The sequence below is a fragment of the Rhinatrema bivittatum genome, chromosome 2 (genome assembly GCF_901001135.1).
Source record: "Rhinatrema bivittatum chromosome 2, aRhiBiv1.1, whole genome shotgun sequence".
NCBI classification, from domain to species: domain Eukaryota; kingdom Metazoa; phylum Chordata; class Amphibia; order Gymnophiona; family Rhinatrematidae; genus Rhinatrema; species Rhinatrema bivittatum.
In genome coordinates this window covers 73,278,271-73,301,963 of record NC_042616.1, presented here as the reverse complement: position 1 = coordinate 73,301,963, position 23,693 = coordinate 73,278,271, and the positions used below count along the sequence as shown (strand labels likewise).

General features: G+C 42.5%; 1 protein-coding gene across 3 annotated transcripts in view; it reads left to right on the top strand.

The window, feature by feature from the left end:
• VIPR1 (vasoactive intestinal peptide receptor 1) overlaps positions 1-23,693 on the top strand; it is a 510,641-nt gene that overhangs the window by 324,133 nt on the left and 162,815 nt on the right. The window lies entirely within an intron of this gene.

The window sequence follows — 23,693 nt, the reverse complement described above, 5'->3', positions numbered from 1 at the left end:
AGAGAGATGTTGAGGCCTAAAGATTAGAGCATTAGACAGAGAACCAGGGAAACTAGGGTTCAAAACCCATTTCTGGGTATGACATTCCTTGTGACCTTGGGCAAGTCACTTTTTTACCCAATGCTTCAGGGAGTTGTAGTTTTCTAATAATGATGTGAGCCACCTTGAGCATCATTTGTAAAGGCTGGATACATTTTATATATATATATAAAATTATATATGTAAATGTTTATTGTAAAGCACTGTTGCATATGTTTGTTCTAGTTCGCACAGCTGCAATGTTTCTGTTATCTGTGAACTGATGTGAGGTTACTAAACAAATGTCGGTATATAAAAACTGCAAATAAATAAATAAAATAAATAAATATAATAAAAAAAATAAATATAAAAAAGTTCAAAACCAACAATAAAATTAACAGTTAACGAAAACCAAATACAAATAAAGCTTACTTCTAATTAATAACATCAGCACTACTTAAAATTTTACTAAATTACAAAGCACCTCAGAGCTGTCAAAGTGAGGCTGCCCTTACCATCCAGGGCTGATGAGGACAAGAGTGGGAGCAGGGCTAGAGATGCTGGGCCTCCACGAACAGGCCGAGATTGACTCTGGCTGCTCAAATTAAAGTCCTAGAGAATATTAAAAATGAAAAGTCTGATGTATGCCCAGGGAAAACAATTCAATACTACAAAAAGTGGGTCCCCTTAGTATTAATAAGTGATAGGAGTACTCATACAATAATGCAGAAAGAACTGTCTTTGTCTTTTTTGATTATTCATGGGCAGTTCATATGAGCATTTTAACTTCTATGAAAATTATGTTATCCTGGGGTGAGATGCTCAACATAATAGAATTCCATAGCTCTCAAAAACAAGAAAACATATTCTAAATGCTACTTAGCTTCACATTCCTTCATGTTGCTGTATGGGGCTTTAGGTTGCTTTACTGCATCTCCTTATGCAGCTGCATTTTGGCCCCAACCTGGGTGCCTGGTTAAGAGGAAACTTGAATGTCTGTCAGCCAGATTTACAATCTCGCTGGAGAATATTTATTACGTGCTCCAACTTTGAGAAGAAAACACACAGCTATTTATATGCTCAAATAAAAAAAAAAAAGATTCACAGTCCTTAGGAACAGAACAACCAGTCATAGATGGGTCCCAATGATATAGATGACCATCTAAAGGATTACATAAATTTAATAGAGCACTTTCCCAAAGGGATGCCAATCTTCACAATTTTTCAGAAGTCTGAATCTCAGACTAATTCCTATAGGGTGCATGCATTAAGATTCAAAAATCCAGCATTGTTCAATCTAGTGAGGAGGAAAGACCTGTCTCCAGGAATCACCAGCTTAATCCAATATAAAATCACAAGAGATGGAAAAAAAGAGAGAGAAAAACGAGCGCTGAGTTTTATATTTTGTCATTAAGATAACTAGTCTTATGAACAATATATAGAATAAAAAATTATAAAGCAAAGACTCTTGACCATATGCATTTGATCTCTGATAATGGGATATTGTTCATAAGGCTGGTACAGTTTTTACACTGGAGCTAGGGCTGGGTTAAAAGACGGGCAATTTTCCATAGCTCAAGTGACATAAGGGGCCGCCTTTGCAAAGGTGAGTGATGACAAGGAGGCAGAACTTCAGTGCGCCTGACACTGGCTGGGCCTACTTTTTAGTTTGTACCTTGGGCCCCAGTGTGTCTAATGCTGGCCCTGACTGGAGTAAAATAGGTACAGAACTGTGATAAATGGGCCCCAAAGTCTGTCAGTAATTTAGATCAGGGATGGGCAAACGTTTTTATTCTGGGCCACATTACAAGTAATTAAGTGCAACGAGGGCCATAGGGTAGAGTAGAGCGGGGCGCAGCAGGGCGAAGCAGTCCCCCTTGGAGCTCCTCGACACAGCAATCAAATCCCCACCACTTGCCGCAGGCATTTCAGTATCCAGCACGCTTAAGCGGCATCATTTTTAGCACCCAAGGAGCCCCTTCAATCATAAATCTCAGCCTCTACCAGAATCAGAAAAACCTTCAACCCAACAGGTACAAGGCCTTTTCCCAGCTAGCAGACCACCTAACCTCAGTCACAAATGCAGGCCATAAAGTATAAATAGTAAGGTGCAGACAAAAATGTGGACTGGAAATGCTAAAAGTCAAACTCATATGCAGTACAATAATGCAAAAGCAGAAATATCACCATTCCTCTTCAAACAGTCAAGAAATATAAATCGATCACAACAGAGAGGAAACCATACTAATAAAAAGCATATTGCAAAACCGATGACTAATAGAACACCCAATAATTAAAACTAATAAGGATAAAAAAAAAAAAAATTCCCCCCTCTCCACACCTGGAAATGTTTCATTTCCAGTCATCCTGAGATTGTAGACTTGGATTAGTAGGGGAAAGAAGAGGAGAGTATACACAAACTTTCTCCTCTCTCTCTCATATACACACACGTTCATTCACATACACACACGTTCATTCACATACACATACACACACACTCATGCACTCTTCTACCATCTCTTCTTCTCACTCTTCTTTTCTACTTCCTTCCTCCCTTTGCCCTTTCAACTCATTCATCTTCAGTCATTCACTCTCCTTTCCTCTAGGTCACTCAACCCCCTCATCCTCTTCCCTTCCTCTGTAACTCACCCTCCCATTCAATCGCTTACCTTCCTTCTGTCACTCACCCACTCACCCCTTTTCCATTTCTTTATTACCCTTTCCTTTCAGTCACTCACCTTTAGCCACTCTCTCCCATTCACTCCCTTCATTTCTCTCCCCTCCCATTCCTACCCTTCCCTCTGTCACTCACCCTCCCACTCAATCTCTTTCCCTCTTAGTCACTCACCCCTCACTTCCACTAACACTCTTCTGTTTTTCATTCTCACCCTCTTCCCACTCAGTCATTTGCCCTTTCTCCCACTCACTCACTCACTCACTCATTCCCTTCCCTGACACTCACGGCTTCCCTCCCAATCACTCACCCTCTCCTTCCCGGTCATTCTTATCCCTTCCATTTCACTCACTCACCATACTCACCACTTTCCCTTTCTTTATTCTCTGTCCCTGCCAGGCCTCCCTCTTTATCCTTTCCCTTACTCCCTTATTACTCACAGCAGCACAGGACCTCTCCTCACTGGCGGCAGGTGGGAACCCCGCCAGCACCGACAAACAGTCTCTCACTGGCAGAGGGTGGGAACCTCGCTAGCATACGGACGAACAGAGTCTCTCCTTGCAGGTGCCAATGCTCCAACCTGCATATTCAAGCATTGAGCGTCATCAAGGGCAGTAACTTGGCCTTTGATGATGATGATGATGATGATGATGATGTCAAACACATCAGCAGGCCTCACAGTGTCCCAGTGGTAGGCAGAATCGCATTTGGCTCGCAGGCCATAGTTTGCCCACCACTGATATAGATAATGGATAGAAGATGAAAAAAAATCCAAACCAAAGCAGACAGAAACAAACCTATTATTGTCAAAATATCTTGCTTCACTTACGCTAGGTCCTCCAGTTTATCAGTTACCACTGGCTCAAAGACATTGTCACAGCTTATTAAGTGGTTCAGGACAGGCAGGTGTTCTGAAGTCTCTCTTTTGGTTTAATCTGAGCTGGGACTGGTGTTAAGATATTTTTTATGATTCTATGATTTTTTTTTGTTTGTTTTATTCTGTATTTGTTGGTTATATTTTATTGTACACCACTTTGAACAACCTTCTGAAGGATGGAACACTGTATAAAAACAGAAGAATCAATAAAAAAAAAACAGATCTCCAGGTTATCAATTTAGATTCAACTCAGTCTGTTGGGGTTTTTAAATGGTGTCTTATCTGAAATGAGTTAGCAGTCTATATAGGAGGGGCACTCACATCTTGGTCCATGACAGATTCCTCTGAATTTGTGGTTTGTTCTGCATGCCATGGCACTGATTTGTGACAAGGACATGAGAAGAGCGAGACTTTTACAGAAAGCCATACATGTAGCAGGCATATTTTTCATGGTTCTTGAGTAGGTAGATGGGGCAGGGTTCTACAGTACAGGTCCCTGCCCCTGTTGCGTTCGCTGCTCGCGGGCCCCGACCGCGAGCAGCCTCACTCATCCCCTGGCCCTACGCCGCCGGTTCCCTGCTCCTGATGCGGCCCGACGCTGCCCCAGACTGCTGCCACTTGCTGCTGCCCTCACCCGGCCTGATGCCACTGCGGAGTGGCAGGAGGGGCCGCAGCAGTCTTCACTCTTCGCGGCATTGGAGCCACTGTCGTCCGCCTTCCTTCGCGGCCCGAGTGCCGCCGGCCGTTTCTCCTTGCAGCAGGGACACCGCTGATGCTGCCTCTCTGCCTGACCCGGCTCCTGCATAGGCGCATGCGCGGCTCTGCTCTTCTTTTAAAGAAGTGCCACGTGCCATCTGGCGCATGCACATGGACGCGCCGATTTTATAACATGCGCGCGCCGGCATGGCACATGCACTTCTTTAAAAATCTACCCCTTAATACTTTTACTATCAGTTTGGAATAGCACAATAGATATAGCACTGATAAGGCAGGAATAGAGGCAAACTTGTTCTAATGGAGGGGCAAACCAATACAATGAAGTTAGGTATAATTTATCCAGTAATGGTATGGTACTTAAGAGGTGCTAAGTTAGCCACGGCCATACTGATCATTAAGAGCAATAAAGAAAATGCCTGCTTGGCTATATCTATACCAATTTATACCCCAAAATCCCTTAGAGTAACTTTACACACTTGCTCACAAACATTATTTTAAAATCCACGCGCGTATGTTCGGACAGCGAGCACAAGGGGGGAGGGTAAACTTAAGCAAACTTTGCGCGGCGACGCATCACAGCCTTCCCCATTTCCTTCCCAGTCCGCACCAATTAAGGAGCGGACTGGGAGGGAACTTCCCTACCCCCTACCCTAACCTTCCCCTCTCCTCTCCTCCCCACCCCCTAAACCCCTTCTCCTACTTTTTAAAAATTGTATTTTGTTGCTTACTGCTTCGTTGGAGCAACGGCAGTCCCTTCCCCAGTACAGCGGCAAATGGCCGCTGTACCAGCCGCCTCCAGCCCCGTCCCTCCCCGCCCCCCGGACTGCCACTCCCTGCCCCCCGGACTGCCCCTTTATCTGGGCCCGGCACTTCAGCATGTAACGGGGGTTACGCGCGTGGCCAGGTCCCTTTGAAGATGTGTGCGGCGTGCGCAAGGCCCGGCCACATGCGTAACCCCCGTTTTTTACACGCGCACGTGAATTAAAATTTGGGGAAAGTGTTTACAGTGGAGTGATGCTTTTTTCTTTGCTGTACCCCATTCCCAGGTCTGGGGTATAAACCACTGGGAAACAGAGAAAAGTGTATCAGGGCACTGGGATTATCTATCCCAGAGTCACTAATGTAACCCGCAACTCTCCATTCTGTCCCCTCATACGTTGGGTGCAAGTGAGGGTTATTCTTCTTGTACAGTTCTCTCCCTTGGCACAAAGTAAACATAGAGAAGGGTGTTACATAGGGAGATGGCAAAGAGAAGTGTTTTAGAGCATCCATACTAATTTTTCTGAGAATCAACCTCATGACTTTTAGTCTAGAGTTTCCCTTTTTACCACTCCAGTATTTACAACTCTTGTTGTTCCTTCAGAAATAAGAAATTCCCTATTTAACATACATTGACTGTTTTCAATATCCATGTAGCTAGTTTAAAACTTCATTATCTTCTTTTCGTGACAATATATAAGGGACCACATACATTTATAATAACGTAGCACCACATGGCCTGTAATGAAAAAGGTCTGTATTGAAAGACAATTTAACAAACACCCCCCTCCACCCCCCCCAAATCTTGAAGGTTAAAACTCTAAAGACGTGTCATCTAAAATTTCACATCAGACTTCTGCTTAGAAGTATATCTTCAGTATAATTCATTACTCAAAGCACAGTGCAGGCTATTCTCTTTCAAAATAGGCAGCCCCATATCTAGAAATAACCACTGTCCTAGCGATGCAGATTATCTTAAAGCATGACCCTCAACAGTAGGGAAGAGAAAGGGGGAAGCTTAAAGTCATGCAAGAAACCTTTAACAAAAAAATGTTCCCATCTTGAGAATACCCACCAAGAGACGTCCGCATTTCTTCACATCATCAAAGAGCTTTCCAGTCCAACAGTACAATGAATGTCACATGACTCCTTGGAAATATTTGAGCGTATTTAGTCAGCATTGATAAGGTGAATTGTAGTCCACACAGAAAGCAGTGAGAGAGCCTACAAAGAAGTCTGATCTGCCATTGAAAAGTAAGAATAAGTCAGTTGATGGTTGGCCATTCCTTTGAGGTCCCTTAGAAAAGAGTTCTCAAGATTAGAACTGGCATGGTTTCCAGGTTCAGAAGTACCTTGTTCTGACTCAGGAATGTGAAAGGCCCTCCTTTGAGACACTTAATTCACTTCTGACCACAATGAGATTTTGGAATTTTTGCTGCTTTTCTAAGAACAACTGGACTGTAGCATGCAGCTAAACACTGTTACTAAGAAAGCTTGTGCTGTTTCTAATTCCTTCTTGATTAATTTCCTAAACTCATGCAGTTTGTGATCCCACCTGGGCAAAGCAATTATATGCAATATGTTTATTTCTTTGAAATTGAATAAAGTATTGCATGTTCATTGTTGAAAAATATTCACATTTCTAAGATGCAAGCTTTTTAAGAGGAGGGAAAACGAGAAAGGAAGCCTTAGAGAGATGAAGGTACAGTGCCATTCCTTCTTTCTGGAAGTTTGCTACAACTTACATAGATTCATACAATTGCAGATTTTACCATTAAAGCCAGTGACGAATGTTGCAAGTATCTAAAATACTGGTCCTGGGGTGCTTGCACCCTTTAGGGAGCTGGTAATAATGCATATGCCTAGTGGTTAGAGCAGCAGGTTATGAACCACAGAAACCAGCATTCAAATCCCAGTGCTGCTCTTTTGTGACCTTAGGCAAGTTACATTACCCTCCTTTTCCTCAGTTATAAACTTAGGGCCTGATTTTAAGAAACATGTATTCGAGAAAACCGGGTTTTACTTGAGTAAATACATTTTACTTGAGTAAGTGAGCTTATTAAAATTGCTACAATAGAGTTACATTTATGCGCGTAACTCCTTTAGAAAATTATCCCCTTAGATTGTAAACCCTTTGGGGACAGGGAAATACCCACAGTACCTGAATGTGATCTGCTTTGAAATGCCTGAAAGCAGAGTATAAATTAAATAAATAAAAATAAAATAATTGCAGTTTTAGTGTCCATAAGGATAATTTGGCAACCGCATAAAGAAGATTAAACAACCAAGTACAGAGTCCATATTCTTTATCTCTTTATTCATACTTCATATAATTAAGATCAAACTTATTTAAACAATTTGCAATTTATTTCAGGAGTTATACTTAAAATTCACATTACAGGACATGTGTCTTCATTTAGGCACAGCAGACATCACAACCTTTTTGGGGATATGACATAAATTTCAGATGCTCGTAAGGAGTGGTTTAGCTTTAGATAAATAAGGCCAGTTGATGGAAGGCACCATGAGAATCCCATCTCAGAGAAGAAAACTTCTGCCATACCAACTGCTTTTGAATGTCATTACTATAATTTTATTTTATGTATATATGTTTTACATATTATTATTAACAGTTAATGATCTGCATAAATTGTGTTGTAGAATTGTATTAGATTTGTTTGGATATATGTTTTTGTTGTTCATTAGGTTTTTCCTTGACCAGGTATAGGTTGTGATCTGATTTTTAATTCCATTTCTAGCTGAGATTTTGTTGCTAAAGGCAGGTGGTGAGGTCCGCAGGATCACAAGTGATAAGGTTTGCAGGTGGTTAGGAATAGGTTGGTGGATTCACCCGGCTGACCGTGGGTCCGCAGGTGGACTCAGTCTGCTATCCGCAGGATCGCAGTCAGCAGTCCAAAGGTCCACAGTCCACACTCTGTGGTCCACAGGTCCTCTATCCGCAGACCGTAGTCAGAAAGTCCACAGTTCGCCATATTTATTTATTTGTTTATTTATTTATTTGTTAGTTTTTATATACCGCCGATCATCAGAGATATCACGTCAGTGTACAGAGAACAAAACATACGCCATAGTGTTATACATAAAACAGTATGGAAACAAATGAAAACCAATACATAAAACAGCTAATGCAGTAACAGTGAATAACTTAAATAATTAATAGAAACAAGGTGTAGCTATTACAACACAACTTAATAAATTAACGAGGTATAAATTAGGGCAAAGCTTAAGGGAGAAAAAATAACTTAAATTGATGGAAAGCTGAGGGGGGGATGGGCAGGAGGAAAGAAAGATTGAGAATTAGGGTGCAAGACTATGACGGACGTTGCATCTAAGAATAGGCATAAGAGTGGGGTAATGAAGCATCAAGGGAGCCGAGTAGTGATTATATACAGGGAAAGCGATTACATACAGGAAATTCGAGAGTTACATGGAGTAAAAAAGATGAGGGTGAGGGAGGCGACACATAAGAGATAATGATTATTGTGAGTGAGGGGAAGGGTAAGAGAAGGCTATAATGGAGCAGGTAGAGATCATGTGTAGGCTTGAGTGAATAGCCATGTCTTGAGCTTTTGTTTGAATATCTTGGGAGACAGTTCAAGACGTAAATCAGTAGGCATGGAGTTCCATAACATAGGGCCAGCAAGGGACAGGGCACGGGCTTTAGTAGATGCATATTTAAATATTTTTGGTGAAGGGGTTTGCAGAGTGGCTATGTACGGATTTCTAGTTGGTCTGTTAGAGTTATGAAATTGTAAGGAGTTAGAGAGCCAATTCATTTCTGGATTGTGGAGAACTTTGTGGATGAGTGATAATGCCTTGTATTGTATGCGAGAGTGAATGGGGAGCCAGTGTAATCCCTTAAGGATGGGGGTGATGTGCTCCTTTGTGGAAGTGTTGGTAAGAATAGAGCTGCAGTATTCTGCAGGATTTGTAGCGGGTGTATGGAGTTTTTGGGCAGGCCCAATAGCAGTGCATTACAATAGTCAATTTTCGAAAAGACCATGGCTTGTAACTCAGTACGAAAATCAGAGAAGTGCAATAGTGGTTTAAGTTTTTTGAGTGTGTGGATCTTGAAAAAACACTCTTTGAGAGTAGCATTAATAAATTTTTTGAGTGTCATTTGATCATCCAATAAGACTCCTAGATCCCGGACTTGTTGGGAGAATTGTGTGTGTGTGGCAGAATAATACATGTTGTGGGCATAGTATGTAGAGGTGTAGGGGGTGATATGACCATGAGTTCCATTTTTGTAGAGTTAAGGGCAAGTTGGATACAATTTAAGAGGTTGTTAATTGAGGTGAGAGTGGTATGCCAGATTTCAAGGGCTTTCAGGATAGACTCAGTAATGGGAATGAGAATTTGTACATCATCAGCATACAAATAGTGTGGTAACTTAAGGTTGGAAAGGAGTTGGCAGAGGGGTAGAAGGTAAATATTAAATAGAGTGGATGAAAGTGAAGAGCCTTGGGGGACTCCCTGCGCAAGGGGAATTTCCTTAGATTCGTAGTTGCCAAATTTGACTCTGTAATTTCTGTTGCAAAGGTACGAACTAAACCAATTGTGGGCAGGACTCACATATGACCATAGTCAGCAGGTTCGCAGTCCATAGGTCCGCAGGTGGAGAGGTCCACAGGTGGAGAAGTCCGCAGGTGGAGAAGTCTGCAGGTCTGTAGCTCTGCAGTCTGCAGTCTGCACTCTGTGGTCCACAGGTCCTCAGTTCGCAGTTTGCAGGTCCCTGGGTGGAGAGGTTCGCAGGACCAAATGTGTACTGCAATCAGCAGTCTCAGCATGTTCAGGAATACTTCTGTCCTGCACTCAGCCGGCGCAGGTCCCGTGCTTAGCCGGCAGACTCAGTTTGTTGCAGGCCCAATGCTATGCCAATGGTTTTAGTAGGCATAGGACTCACATATGACCAGAGAACTCAATCAGCGTAAATCCCACATGTGGACGGTGGTCTCAGGTCAGCTCAGGCCCAATGCTTTGCCAGTGGTTAAAACGGCACAGGTCCTAAGCTCAGGCAGTAGTTTAAGTTGGTGCAGGTTTGATGCTTTGCCTGCAATCTCAGGTCAGTGCAGGGCAGCATGGGATGAAGCAGGTCGGCGGTCTGCTGACTTAGTGTGGGACCGGCAGACTCTGCCTGTACAGGTTGGCTGACTCAGCACAGGACTGTGCAGGTTGGCGGACACAGCCGACACAGACCGGCTGACTCTGCCTGCACAAGTCGGCTGATTCAGCCAGAGGGCTCGGGGGGGCTCTGGCAGGCACACACAGTGGATGTTGGCGGATCGGCGGCCTCAGCTGGTGCATGCTGGGCCCATGACTTGCGGTTCCCAGGGCTTGAGAGGGCAGCTGTTTTGGTAGTCGATCCTGCACTCTCCAGATCCGGGGTGCACAGCAGAGCAGGTTGGCACTCTCGGCCAGTGCAGGGGCACGTTGGACCCAGAAAGATGTGACTGGATTAGATTGACCTCTGTCCTTTGTTATCCCAAGGGTTACTCTTTTTTTTCTTTAATAGATTTCTATTTGTAAGCTCTTTTTCTTTTCCCTGGGCCTGTGCTTCCTGTTTCCGCAATCTGGGTCTCAGTTAGGGTCCCAACCAGTGTTTCCTTGAGTCTAGGAAGAAAGAAACATAGGCCTCTTCCAGGATCTGGGCCAGTTATAGTTGTAGTCTTTTGGGGTTTATAGCCAGCCCAAGGCCTGTTGACAGTAGAAAGGAGTGGCGAAGACATTGTGTGTTCTCTGGGATCATCTATTTAATGGAGATTTATATGAATTTGAATGGCAATGTTCACAGATTCTTCTGGATAAACCCTTGGACCGACCCAATATGGCATTTCTTATGTTCTTATGACATTGTTACACACTTCTCTGGATGTGGAGCAACTGTATTTTTTACAGTCTTTGTAAAAAAATGAGATTGGTGGAAATAATAAATACATATGGTATGATAAAAAGGCAAAGACATTATTACAGTATATCATAAACCACTCAATATTCATTGATTTAAGGTGGATGAAAATACTTTTCACTTTGGGCAAGTAAAGAAATGGAATAAATAATAAATATTTTTCTGTTTTTCATGGTAAAATCAATTTTCAGGATGAAATCATTATGTCAGGCTCCAAGCAATGCTAAATAACCATGGCTGGACTCTGTTTTCAAAGGAAGTGGATGTGCAGTTCATTGACATTGGAATTAATTTCCTGCTCCACGGGGGAGAAGAAAAAAAAAAGAGTGTAGATTGCTATTTCAAGTTTAAAATATTTCACCTCACCTAAACTACAGAATACCAGCTAATTTGGGGTGGGGTAGCGTGGGATGGAGAGAGAGAGAGAGGGGAGTAGAGGGAGGGGTAAGGACAACTGCATCATTCACAGATAATTGGCTGGTCACACGCTTCAGTCGTGAAAATGCTGCTTCAAAAATGAGTATAACAAATGCAGAATCATTTGAGCACTTTAAAATCTTGCAAACTCCCTTAATTTCAAATAGTCATATACTTAATAAAGAGCAAAAAGTTAAACAAATGATCCAGATAAAGTGCCTGACTCATCCTTTTGCTTCAGCATTTGTTTTGCTCCATTTTTAAATCTGAGCCCTATCTATATAATCTGTAGACCTCATTAAAAAGTTGAAGCATCTTCTGTCCTGGATAAAATGAAAATGGACAAAATCATTTGTGAGAGAAAAAAATAACCTTTCATAACAAAGTGCATTACAAATGTTTATTTCCATTAATGAAAATAATAATTTTGGTGATAGTAATTTAGAAATGTTCACAGTAACTGATTTCCATGAATTAAATGTATATACAAAAACACACAGTGGAGAAACTTGTCAAACATGTGCTATCTGTCTCACTCACACACAGAGATTCATTTTCACACATAATAACTCACATGCACAAATACTCTCACACACTCCTCTCTCATACAGTCTCTCTGTAATTCATCCTCACTCAAGTTCTTCTCTCACACACTCTTGCAAGCTGTGCCACACACTTACTGATAGACAGATAACTTTATTGGCCTGATAATTTTACAAGTTTTGCCAAAATAATTCATAGCATAGCTTAAAATAAAAAGGGAGAGAAAACTATTACAAAATAACAACACAACATGCAAATCTCAGAGCCCTTTTCACTCTCCAATTATAAAAAGATATACAAATAAGAGCCAGAAATATGGTTAAGAAACAACATGCCACATCACTGTTCATTAAAACACCACAAATCCTCCTTATCCCCAGATGCCTGGGCGACCTACCACCACAACCCAATGGCAGGCATCCTTCAGTCCACCAGGGCACTTCCAGCAATTGCCTGCCATAAATACCATGGCCCAGCATACAGGGGTTCCCCCCAGATATGTAGGCAAAAGGAATATTTGAAGATTTTCTCATTAAAGCTCCCAGCCTTTAGTTACCAGGGACTCCTAAATGTTACCATTATCTCATCTCATCACACACCTGCATCTCTTATAATGGAGAAGAACGTACATAAAAATAACACTTCAGAGTTTGAATGAAATCACCTGAAGCAAGGTGAGAACTATACGTTCTCTCAGCTGCTTCCTATCTAGACATAAATTACACTAAATGGCATATTTAAGTTAAATATAGCAAAGGAGACCATCTAGAAAGTTACACGCTGAAATCTTCTAATGCACAGGTTTCAGACACTAAAAAGATAAGTGATCTGTGATAATTGAAAGGCTTCACCATTTCTTTCTTTTATAATTTATATTTTATTAAGATTTTCAACAAATTTTTACATCTGCAAAAATCAGGAAATAGTCTTTTACACTAGAAACAAAAAGAATAAGTAATCAAAATACAATCTGTGTATCCGATAGGGATGTGCAGAGCAAAATTTTATGTTCATATTTTTTATGTCCGAAAGGGGGTCCCACTTGCGGCCAGTATGGACATAAAAAAAATCCAATGAGTTGGGTATATGTACATATGTGCAAAAAAAAAAATTAAACCCCCTCTCCCTCCTTAATCCCCCCCCCCAGACTTACCACAACTCCCTGGTGATCGAGCGAGGAGTGAGGACGTCATTTCTGCAATCCTTGGCGAGAAGCATGTGACGTCGGTGGCACGTCGAGTGACGCGGCGTCACGTGATTCCCGGCTCGTTCGCGCCGGACGGCTCGTTCGGCCCAAAAAGAACTTTTGGCCAGCTTGGGGGGGCCTCCTGACCCCCCCAAGCTGGCCAAAAGTTCTTTTTGGGCCGAACGAGCCGTCCGGCGCAAACGAGCCGGGAATCACGTGACGCCGGCGTCACTCGACGTGCCGCCGACGTCACATGCTTCTCGCCAAGGATTGCAGAAATGGCGTCCTCACTCCTCGCTCCATCACCAGGGAGTTGTGGTAAGTCGGGGGGGGGATTAAGGAGGGTGAGGGGGTTTATATTTTTATTTTGGCTCAACAATCGCGATTTCCCACATATCGAACATATCTATGTTCGATATGTGGGAAATCCGATCGTTTATGTCGAATCAATTTTTTAAGTAAAAAAAAAATATGAGTTGCGTTTTACTAATGCGGTCAATCCGAATGCACACCCCTAGTATCCGACAGTTAGTCCCCAAAACTGGGAGGAAGTTTCAAACAGATAATATAATTATTTAACAAACTTAGTAATATCTACTAAAATGAGACATTTATTTATTCTTTAGCAGTTATTAACCTCTAACACTGTTCCTTGTCAGCCAGGAATACCTCAAGATGAGAGGGGTCTTGGAACACAAATTTATTCTTTTGCAAAATGACTAAGCATTTTCAGGGAAAACGTAAATAAAAAGTAGCCCCCCAAAGCCAAAACCCTTGGTTTTAATTCCAAAAATTGTTTCCGACGTAGCTGAGTGACTCGAGCTACGTCTGGAAATATTTGGATCTTATAACCACAATATAACACATCTTTATTTTTGAAAAATTTTTGCAAAATCGTATTTTTATCTTGTTCCCTACAAAATAAAACTAATAGTGTTGCCCTGGTGGGGATCTCATCCACAGACGCCTCTAAAAAAGATGTTAAATTTGGAGAGTCTTGTTGTACTATATCCATTTCTTCCATCCCTTCCTGAGATTGTATCCTAGACTTAGGTATATAATATAACTTTGAAATACTCTTTTCATCTATTGAGGAAATACAAAGTATTTCAATCAAGTATTTCTTCAATAGTTCTAGGGAAGATAACAATCTGGTTACTGGGAAGTTGATAAATCTTATGTTTTTTACACGATTTTCATTTTCTAACATTTCTAAATGGCGATGTATTATTACACTATCTTTTACAAAAGAATTGTTAACTGCCTGTAATGTAATTACTTGACTATTTATTACTTTATTATTTTCATCAATTACATTTAATCTGGTTTCATGTTTTTCAAGCTTGCTATTAATTTGTAAAACATCCTGTTTAAATTGTACACATGAATTAGCTAAAGTTTTTCTAACATCAACCAAAACTTTCCATATATCACTTAAAGTGACACTCTGAGGATCAATCAATTCTATATTCTCATTTCTATCTGGTAACAATTCTTGTGTAAACACTTCCCTTGTATCATCTTGTAACCTCCCCCCTTCCAAGGCTACACTGTTACTGGGTTGTTCAGTATTTCCTGAGCCCCCAGTCCCTGGTACCGTGGTTTGGTGAATAATCTCCAGTGGTGTAAGTGGTAACTGCTCCTGGGCTGGACTGACGGTGGAACCCGAAGAAAAGGAAATTTCCGGTATAGAGTGCCTTTCCACTTGAGCAAATCGTCGAACCACATGGGAGTCCATAGGTCCTCTGCTTACCGAAGCTGCCGGCGATGATGTTAGCATCTTTGTTTTCCTTTTCCTACCCATATAATAGCAATGGGAGGTAAGGAAATCTGACGATTCAATAAAAACTATTTGGAGAGAAAAAAGAAAAAAATTAGGAGGGGCGCGCCCCTTTGGCGCGCGGCTTCGGCGGCGCGCCGGCGGCTGTGCGCCGCAGCTCCTCCGAATTTATTGGTCGGCACCGTCGCTGCTGGATGACGTCAGCAGGGTATGCAGAAGGTGATATTTCCAGCTCCCTGGGCATCCGAATTTCTCGGTTACCCCCGTCGCTGTCCTCCTGCCGTCCTCTCACAGGGAGAGGTTCGTCTCACCAAGTTCCTCCGGATGAACGCCGCAGCTCCTCCGAATTTATTGGTCGGCACCGTCGCTGCTGGATGACGTCAGCAGGGTATGCAGAAGGTGATGTTTCCAGCTCCCTGGGCGTCCGAATTTCTCGGTTACCCCCGTCGCTGTCCTCCTGCCGTCCTCTCACAGGGAGAGGTTCGTCTCACCAAGTTCCTCCGGATGAACGCCGCAGCTCCTCCGAATTTATTGGTCGGCACCGTCGCTGCTGGATGACGTCAGCAGGGTATGCAGAAGGTGATGTTTCCAGCTCCCTGGGCGTCCGAATTTCTCGGTTACCCCCGTCGCTGTCCTCCTGCCGTCCTCTCACAGGGAGAGGTTCGTCTCACCAAGTTCCTCCCGGCTTCACCATTTCTGATTAATTAATAGCTATATTGGTGAAGAGCGAAGGCCAGTGAAAGATAGGGAAAGGCAACAGTTAATGAGTTAATCGTCCACTCATGCCTTGGATTCCTTACAGCCAATATTTAGCCTATTGACTAACTCTATACACATATAAGAAATTAATATGTGAGTTCTGTCCTCAGCTCCTGAGGTCCAAGCTTGGGAGCCAATGCAGAAAGTTAAACCTCTTTCTTTTTTTTTTTTTTTCAGCTTCCCAAAGTCAGAGATAACTCTGATCTTAATACCAAAAAACATTTATTGAATGATAAACAGTTTGAAACACACTGTAAATGGTATGGCATTGAAGGTAGCCACACAGACAGCAGATCTGATACATCTGTGATGAGAAGCTCTGAGAGCTCAGTCAAAGGCAGATAACTGCAGCCAAAGAAGAAACTATAACTACCAAGAAATAGAAACCAGCAGCAGAGGTTTCTACTTATTGAAATAAAGCAAGGAAGCAAGGTGAATAGAGCGATGCTCCCAAAAGCTTGCAGACTATTCAGGAGAGCTGCAAGCTTGTCAAATACCTAGTTCCAAACTGAACTTTCAGCAGTAAGTGAGGTCCCCCAGAGATTCTAAGGAGCAAAAGACCAATAGGAGAAGCAAGAAACACAGATGAGGAGCAAACAGGAACAGATCCAATCAGAGACTCGGCATCATTTAAACAATAATCAGTCAGGAAAAAGAATACTACACATGCAGAAACTCTAAGCTAAGTAATGTCAAAGTTGATCCAGGTGGAAGTGTAAGAAAGAAACACATACTTTTAAATGTGCTGTGGATGCAGAACAACATGCATACCACTATAAAGAAAATGAGCTGTACACGTGTGCATCATATAAATGTACACATGCACAAATTCTGTTCTAAAATTACTGTGTATTTTACAAAAATATAAACATACATTCTATATGCATAATACTGTCCCTTGTATACATGTAATTACACTGCCATTGTGTGTAAATGAGGATATATAATAACCGATCTTCCTAACTATAATAATTGGTGTGGGAGTAAGCCCTGTGTTCTGCAGCATAATTGATACAGCTTCATAGGTGAACCTAAGAGGCTTATACCAGCAGCTAGAGAACGTGTCCTATAGTGGAGCAGTCTTGAGCTTCATCTATTCCAGCTACCTTCTATGCAGGTTGAGTTCTGGCAGCTATGTGGAGGACTTAGGTGGTATCTAGGGTGATGGAGAGAGCAAGAATCCAAGGGCACACCGGAGTCAAGACAGGCCGGACAGGCCAAGGGTCAGGGCAGGCAGTGGGCAAACATGGTCATGTCCAAGCAAGAGGTCAGATACAGGCAGCAGGCAAGTATGGTCAGGACCAAAGCAAAATGTCAAAACCAGGAGATCAAGGGAACAAGGCTGGATGAGACAAGCAGGAGAAGGCAGGGCTGGACAAGGCAAGGTTGGAGAAGATAAGGCAGGAACCAGGAACATGCAGGAACAACAGGAACACAGAGAAACCAAGAACATAGGAGCAACACATACTGCAAATGCAGGAAACCTGTTGCTAAGGCATATGATGCTCTCTGGAGGAGCCTTTTAAGGAGTGGAGCCAATGAGGTCATCAGCGGGCACCTCGGTTGTCTTTTCACCATGTGCTATTTAAAGGGATAGACTGTGTGCACGTGTGTGCCTTAGGAGGAGCCAGGATGGCAGTGGCATAGCAGCATGCCATGCCACACTCAGTATTATCCATACCTTGTCAGAGTTGGGGCTTGCTGGTGGTGTTGGGGTGAGTGCAACTTCTCATGGGACCATCCCATGAGCTGCAAAGCCTAACACTAATTTCACCATGCCTGGAGGAAAGGAACACTTGCTTATGAAGCATAACTTCCAGCCATGGAAGGTGAACCATCTCATCATAGTGATCATGAAGGTCCAGAGTATCCTGTATGAGAAGGAATCCAGGAAAGTGAGATCCTACAGAAAGAAGCTGACTTGGGAGAAAATCCACCATAAATTGAATACTGTCTTCCACATTAACAAAACCTCAGTTATAAGTGGTGAGATTTTAAATGCAAGGTCAAGGAGAAACAGGCATGTATGAGGGCAGAGGGGCCCACCAGCCAGATAGCTTTCACCTAAGCAGAATGGATGATCGTGAGTACCATATCAGAAGCTGCAGTGTTAGGGGATAGTGAGCAAGACACCTCATGGTCTCAAGGGTGAGCAGCCTTTGTAAGAAAACATATAAGGTTCTTGCAATTAGTACTTATTATAAAGTTTCTAACTATACATATGTGCATATATTAATTTTGAAACCCCCTTTTCTTTATTATTATTATTTATTGACTTAATTAATCATAATATGTGATTTACAAGTGTAAATCAAAGCGATGTACAGAAAAAAAATTAAATTTAAAACATCTTAAATTAAGTTTAAAACAGATAATATAAAATAATCATAAGTGGTAGAAAAATAATAGCATAAAACATAAAATAGCATAGTATAAAACAATAAAGCATAAATAACAGAATGTAGATCAGTACAATAAAATTATAATAATAAGTTCCCTCAGCTGAGACAAAATTATTGAGTTTTAAAAGCTTTCACAAAGAAAAAGCCTTTTGAAATTTGGGATAGTCTTTATCTACTCGAATAATCACAGGTAAAGAGTTCCACAGACTGGGGGCAAAGTAAGAGAAACTGGTTTCTCTAGTGAATTCTAGCCTCTTTAGGAGGGTAAAACGAGCAGTTCTTGTTGTATGGATCTGAGTGTCTAAGATGGCCGATGTGGTGAGATAAAGCAAGTGAGATAAGGTGGAAACCAGACCGCAAGATTTTAAAAGTTAAACACCTTATTTTAAATTGAATCCATAATGAGATTGGAAGCCAATGTAAGTTGCGAAGTAGAGGAGATACATGACCAAATTTCCGCTTACCAAAACTTAGTTTCGCTACAGAAATTTGTACTAATTGAATATATTTAATTTGTTGAGAAGAGAGACCATATTATAGAGTGTTACAGTACTCAATACAGTACGGTATAATATGGCAGAGAAAAAGTAAAAAATAGTAAGAGCTTTTCACTATTTTAGTTACCTGAAGCGAAAATTCAAGTGAGTAGTCTAAAAACCCCCTAGGATACGAATAGAATCCCTAACTGGGATGGGACTTCCTGCAATGATAGGGGATAGCAGGTGGAGAAAATGTTTCCTTTGAAACTAAATAGCTTCTATGGATTTACTTTCAGCTTAAAGGAATTTAGCCAATTTCAATTTGCAATGTCAGTTAGACATTTCTTAAAACTGGAAATGGAATCAGTAATACAAGGATTACAGACAGCTGAAATCTGGATGTCATCCGCATATATATAACAGGAAAAGCCAAGACTCTGGATAAGAGTTGCAAGAGGTGCATTGTGCATTGTGCAAGCATAATATAAGACATGGCAGAGAAAAGCTTAGATTCATAAAAAATTGATCTAATTGCTGGCATTGGTTTAATATGGTTTCCTTATTTATATTATTTGTATAGTGCAAAGGGGAAAGATGACAGTCGCTCAGCAGTGCATGGTTTGGAGGGAGATATCTTCGAAGCATACTAATAAAGCATTAGTGTTAGGGCATCCCAACAGAGAGGTTCCAATAATAAGACATGTAGTACATGTGCCTATAATTAAAAACACATCTGAGCTAAAAGATTCCAGATTATCCTTGTTAACTGAAAAGCAGCATGTTAATGCAAAAAAAACCACACTTTGAAATGTTTGTATGCTAATGCCAAAAGTCTAAAAAGTAAGATGGGAGAGTTAGAGTGTATAACAGTGAATGATGACATAGACTTAATTGGTATCTCAGAGACCTGGTGAAAGGAGGTTATCCAATGCGACAATGCTATAAATGATATCACAATGATAGAGAGGAGCAACTTGGTGGTGGGGTGGTGCTTTATGTCCGGTACGGCACACAGTCCAAGAGGATTAAGATCCTGCAAGAGAATAAATGTACAATTGAATCTTTATGGATAGAAATCCCTTGTGTGTTGGAAAAAAGTACAGCTGGCCACCTGGCCAAAATGAAGAGATGGACAATGAAATGGTAAGAGAAATTAGGGAAGCTAACCAAATTGGTAGTGCAGTAAATATGGGAGTTTTCAATTACTCCACTATTCACTGGATAAATGTAACATCAGGAAATGATAAAGACATAGGGCCAGATTTTAAATGCCCTGCGCGCGTAAATCCGGCCGGATTTATGCACGCAGGGCCATCGCGCGCCGGCGTGCCTATTTTGCATAGGCTGCCGGCGCGCGCACAGCCCCGGGACGTGCGTAAGTCCCGGGACTTCGTAAAAGGGGCAGGGGCGGGGCCGGGGTGGGGTCAGGGGGCGGTTTGGGGTGGGACCGGGGGGCGTGGTGATGGCCCGGGGACGTGGTCGAGGCCTCCGGACCAGCCCCGGGTCGGGTGATGGCGCACCAGCAGCCCGCTGGCGCGCGCAGATTTACACCTGCTGAAAGCAGGCGTAAATCTGGCAACAAAGGTAGGGGGGGTTTAGATAGGGCCGGGGGGGTGGGTTAGGTAGGGGAAGGGAGGGGAAGGTGGGGGGAGGGCGAAGGAAAGTTCCCTCTGAGGCTGCTCCGATTTTGGAGCGGCCTTGGAGGGAACAGGCAACGCGCGCCAGGCTCGGCGCGCACGGGTGCACAAATGTGCACCCCCTTGCGCGTGCCAACCCCGGATTTTATAAGATACGTGTGGCTACGCGCGCATCTTATAAAATCCTGCGTACTTTTGTTCGCGCCTGGTGCACGAACAAAAGTACGCCCTCACGCAAATTTATAAAATCTACCCCATAAAGTTCCTGGATGGAATAAATGGCAGTTTTATGGCACAATTGGTTCAGGAACCAATGAGAGAGGGAGGAATTTTAGATCTAATTCTCAGTGGAGCACAGGATTTGGTGACAGAGGTAACGGTGGAAGGGCCACTTGGCAATAGTGATCATAACATGATCAAATTTGATTTAATGACTGGAAGGGGGACAGTAAGTAAATCGAGCTCTAGCACAAAACTTTCAAAAGGGAAATTTAGATAAAATGAGAAAAGTAGTTAAAAAAAAAACGGAAAGGTGCAGCTATAAAGGTAAAAAGTGTGCAACAGGCATGGACATTGTAAGAAAATGCCATCTTAGAACTGCTGTCCAGATGTATTCCATGCATTAAGAAAGGTGGAAAGAAGGCCAAATGATTGCCGTCATGGTTAAAAAGTGAGGTGAAAAAGGCTATTTTAGACACAGGATCTTCATTCAAAAATTGGAAGAAGGATCCATTAGAAGACAATAAGATAAAGCATAAGCATTGGCAAGTTAAATATGAGACACTGATAAGACAGGCTAAGAAAGAAGTTGGCCATAGAGGCAAAAACTCATAATAAAAACTTTTTAAAACATATCCTAAGCAGAAAGCTTGCAAGGGAGTTGGTTGGACCATTAGATGATAGAAGGGTTAAAGGGGCACTTAGGGAAGATAAGGCCTCACCCAGGGGCTGAGTCACAATGCTGGTTCCTCGGTCTAGAGTCAGGCCCAGGCCCAGAGGCTGGAGCACTGGCCACATAGATCCTTTTCTTGTTTTCTTTCTTCTGCAAATGATAGTGTCTGCTGGGGATGCACTAGAGTAAATTAACTCTGGTGCATCCTTGTCAGTGGAGGGTGCCATTTTGCTGAACAGCAATGCCATACATTTCATTTCATTTATTAAAATGTATTGATCACTCAACAGAAAGTTTTCTTGGCCTAAGCGATTTACAGTAAAACATACATAAAATTATATCAGATATGAACAAAAGTACAGACCATGTCATGTGCCAAGAACATCAAAATATAGCAGATCAAAATATTACCAGCATCAAATATTTGGAACTCATTCTAGGAACATTGAAGGAGGAAGCTTTTTAAAGAAAGCCTAAATTTCTTTTGGTTTTCTTGCATTCGGACCTCGTAAGGTAAGGTGTTCCAGGTCGAAGGAGCAGCTACAGAGAAAGCAGTTTCAAGTGTGGATGCGAGATGGGCATGATGGGCAGTGCCATACAGCAAAATGGCACCCTCCAGTGAGGAAGATTTGCTGGAGTTAATTTACTTCCGCATGTTCCCATGGGACGCCTTTATTTGCAGAAGAAAGACAAAAGGGCCGGCCTCAGGACCGAGATTTGTGCCAGCCTCAAGAATGAGGACCAAGAGTCAGGACCCAGCTTCTGGTCTGGTCCACCACATCGAGCCTTGGCTTAGGTTCCGGCCTAAGGTGGGGGTGTCATCGGGCCTGTGACTGGGCTGCAGCCTAGGTTGCATCCCAGGCATCAAGACCCAACCTTCCATCCAGTACCTGGCATTGGGCCTGGGACGAGGCCCAGGTGTCGAACTGGCCTCCGGACCAGGCCCCAGAGTCGTGTCTGGGCTCTGGTCTTGGCCAAGACCCAGGTGTCAGGACCTGACCTCCTGACTGGGTCCCAGTGTGGTGCCTGGGCCTAGGCTGAGGACAAGGCATTGGAACCATGTCTCCAGACTATGCTCCGGCATTGGGATTGATCCCGAGATTTGGCCTAGGCTGAGGCCTAGGATTCGCTACCTGGGCAAGGCCAAGGCCCCAGAGTCCATCAGGCCCTGGCGTTGAGCCTAGGCTGAGGCATCAGGACCAGACCTGCAAGCCTCGGCTTTGTCTAGAGACTCACCTACCTTAATCTGTATAGCTTTTCTTCATGAGGGAGCTTTTCCATCCACAAAAACTTTAAAAAACAGCTTAAAATTCACCTTTTAGTGATTAATGTCTGTACATTATATTCTTTCTGAGAGTTTGATATTTATTGGGGATTAGAGGTCCATTTTGCAATGGATTCTAATGAGCTCTGAAACCACATTAGCATGCACAGCAAACTTGTGCAAGACATTTTTCACATTTCCTATAGATAGGAACTTTGTAAAATCCCTGCCATGGCAAAGCACAAAACCGACCTGGTGAACCAAGTACCAACTTCCAATGTTAAAGGGGCTTCACTGCCTGTGCAAAGTAGCCCCCTTATCCCCTCCAGTATATCAAAAAATTCACTGGTAATCTCAGGAGACCCCACACCCCAAGCATTTCATGGGCTATAAATAGTCTCAAAAGATTAACTAGGAAGCTTCCCCCTTCCCCCTCCCAAAAAAGCATAACATTAACCATTAGAGGCTCACCTACCCTCTCCCCACTGCTACCACCAAAAGCTCACGCCACTGAAGAGGGGGGTCTGCTGGGGATATGAGCGATCCCCACTTACTCTTATCCTGCGAGCATCCGGTTTCAAACTGGCTTCAGCTGACTGCATAACCTCCTTGGAGAGGAATGAGTAGAGATTACTCCTGAATCCAGTGGTGTAAGCTTATGGGTACACAAGGGTGGACCCTAAATGGTATTTTGAGCATTCTTCTGGCGAGAAGGGGACAGAGCAGGAAGAGAGCAGGGCTTCCTTGGCAGTTAGGGGAGTCCATTGGGACCACCTGGGAATTTTTTTATACACTGGGGAAAGGGGGAGGGGGAAGGTGGCATTGGGAAGTGTCCCTTTAATAGGGATGTGAATCGTGTGCCCGATCGTCTTAACGATCAAAATCGTCTGGCAGGAGAAGAAAATCGTGTTTGGCACGATTTTTTAGTTAAAACATCGGTTTTTCCGATTAGTGCGCACTAACGGGAAATTTAAATAAATTTTCACTTGTAGTGGTCTATGCACAGAGATTTATTATTGTTAAGGCCACTTTTGCAAAAATGTTTTCACAAAAGAGGATTTTGCTAAAAAATATATAGAAACACGACCGCAGAAAAAGACCAAATGCTCTATCTAATCTGCCCATCCACACTAACTATTCAGCTCTATAATCCACTTACCATACTGAGATCCTCTGAGCTTTTCTCATGCTTTTGTTTGAAAGTTATATCTCTTTTTAATTATCTTTATTACTTGGCCAAAGGTTTATATACAAGCAATATTTCAAATCTAATAAATATAGAAACATAAACATTTCTTGAATTCTAATATTGCCCTTGTTTCACCTTCACCTTAAGTCTGTTTGATGTTTCCACTATCTT